Source organism: Apium graveolens, chromosome 6 (assembly GCF_009905375.1).
Source record: "Apium graveolens cultivar Ventura chromosome 6, ASM990537v1, whole genome shotgun sequence".
NCBI classification, from domain to species: domain Eukaryota; kingdom Viridiplantae; phylum Streptophyta; class Magnoliopsida; order Apiales; family Apiaceae; genus Apium; species Apium graveolens.
Genome location: NC_133652.1, coordinates 152634219 through 152636813, shown reverse-complemented (window position 1 = coordinate 152636813; position 2595 = coordinate 152634219). Strand labels below are relative to the sequence as shown.

The following is a 2595-nucleotide window of genomic DNA, read 5'->3' as shown; positions in this document are numbered from 1 at the left end:
CCATCTTCATTGTCAAAGCCTTAAGTTGGGCAGCTATAGCAGTTGCTGCGTCCAACTTCAGAATTCTTGCTACTTTTCCCTGAGTCAGTCTCTGGGAAGGATTCTGGTACTCATTAGCAGCCATCAGTTCAATAAGTTCATAAGCTTCATCATAGATTTTAGCCCACAAGGCTCCTCCTGATGCTACATCAAGCATGGGCCTAGAAGTAGGACCCAATCCATTGTAGAAACAGTTGATAATCATCCAATCAGGCATGCCATGGTGTGGGACCTTCCTTAGCATCTCTTTATATCAATCCCAAGCCTCATACAGAGATTCTCCAGTTTGCTACGCGAACTGGGTAAGAGCATTCCTGATTGCTGCAGTCTTCGCCATGGGAAAAAATTTAGTGAGAAACTTTTGAGCAAGATCTTCCCAAGTTGTGATAGACCCTGCCGTTAGAGAGTGTAACCATCACTTAGCTTTGTCCCTCAAAGAGAATGGGAAGAGTTGCAGCTTGATAGCATCTTCAGTCACACCATTGAACTTGAAAGTGTCACACAATGAAATCCCCGATGTGCATGTTGGGGTCTTCGGTAGGAGAACCCCCAAACTGAACTGAGTTCTGTATCATCTGAATCGTGCTTGACTTGATCTCAAAAGTGTTAGCCGCGATGGCTGGTCTAATGATGCAAGACTGAATGTCATTAATCTTTGGCTTAGAATAGTCCATCAAAGCCTTCGGATTTTCTGCTTGATCATCCATAGCTACTATAATTGGCTCTTCAACTTTCTCTTCTTCTTCTTCTACCTTCTTTTCTTCCTCAGAAACTTCCCTACGAATTACTACAAGTTCTTCCTCGGCTTTATCCAGTGTTCTCTTATGAGTACGCGAACGCATATATATACACCCTCACTAGATCACCTGAAATAAAACAAGGAAACAAATAAGTAACAATGTCCAAGTCAATGAACTTTAACGACCACTGATGGAAAGCATATTAACTAGTAATTAACACTGCAGTCCTTGGCAGCGGCGCCAAAAAATTGTTAGTCGCTAAACACGCGTTAATATTACACGCAAGTATACGAGTTCACAAGTAGTATAAGATATAAATCAGATTCGATCCCAAAGAGACTATATTGGTTAACTATCTAAATTACGCACCTAAGAAACAATGTATGGTTATTATTTAATGCTAAGACAATAACAAATTGAGAATGTTGATAACTAAGAATTACGCTAACAATTATAACTAAGAGAATAAAATAGACTGGATAAATATATATGACAAACATGGATTCTAACTTCATTAAGTACTTCATTCAATAGTTTTATTATTCTCAACCTTAGCATGCAATGGTGATGACACTAATCAGATAACACGAAACTGATAAACGCCAACTTTCGTTGTGCGAGTACCATTCTATCATACATCCACAAAAGAGATAGAAGCTGAATATGCACCAATTATATTGAGACCCTATATGTCTATAGAATTTGACAACATAACGGTTTAAGCACAAGTTATCTATCTTGATTACATAGGGCAAGTAAGATGGGTAAAATTACCTACGAATCATGTATAACAATATATGAACCTATGCTAGCATGGCAAGTTCTAAACCCTTAAATTCACTTTCGCTTCATTAAGACTTAACACGCTATCTTATAAGTTCTCAACGCTCATAAGACGAATAAGCACAACCATAACTAGGATATCATACAATCAACACATACTAAGGCTTCAAACAATTTAACTAAAGAAATCCATAAATAAATCCGCTAGAACCCCACGATAACGATTAGCCCATAATTGAACTCATCGCCAATGTGGGTTCCAATGAAAACATGATATAACAAACGTAGTCTTTATACGAATAAATAAATCAAAGTACACACAAGAATATAGGTTCAACAAAACAAGAAACAAGCATCCAAATTACAACTCAAAACAAAGATTCACAAGAATAAACTAGATCGTCTTCTCCTTTGTTAAATTGTGCCAAAAGGTCTCTTGCGTTCCTTTCCTTCCTTGATGTCTTGAAAACTCTGGATATCTGAATCTCTCCTTAAAAAATGACCTAAGTAATGTTTATATAGCAGTCCATGCATTCCCAGGAGTCCAGAATTTGAATTGCAAAAGAATCAGGATTTGTTTATCCCGACCCAGCGCGGCCGCTCGCTTCACCAGCGCGGGCGCGCTGACTTTCTGTTCCCCCGGCGTGGCCGCGCGCAATACCAGCGCGGGCGCGCCCGCCTTCTGCCAAAACTTTATTTTTTCTTCTTTTTTATTCCTTGCAGCTTCGATCCAATCTTCCAAGCTTTTATTCCAACACTTCCTAAATACCATATTAGCATCAAAACAATGCTAATTCACCTGATTTACGAAGTAAAGCCTGAAATGTAAAAACACTTGAAAACACGTTAAAACACAAATAAATTGAGTACAAATACACCAACTCAAAGCTTATTAGAGCATAAATAAGTGTCATAAATGCCACTTAACAGCTGCATCTCAACCTTCAATAGTTGATGATCTAATGGTTGACCAACTTGGCGGCCTAGCACAAATATCACAACAGCTTCTCACATCCGACATGTCAAATAAAGA

The 2595-nt window shown here is 38.6% G+C and overlaps 1 non-coding gene across 1 annotated transcript; it reads left to right on the top strand.

Annotated features, from left to right (window-relative positions):
- The first annotated feature begins 254 nt into the window (after positions 1 to 254).
- LOC141669777 (small nucleolar RNA R71) lies at positions 255 to 361 on the top strand. Its single transcript, XR_012554037.1, has one exon. It is a non-coding gene; the product is annotated as a small nucleolar RNA R71 (small nucleolar RNA).
- The last annotated feature ends 2234 nt before the right edge of the window (positions 362 to 2595 follow it).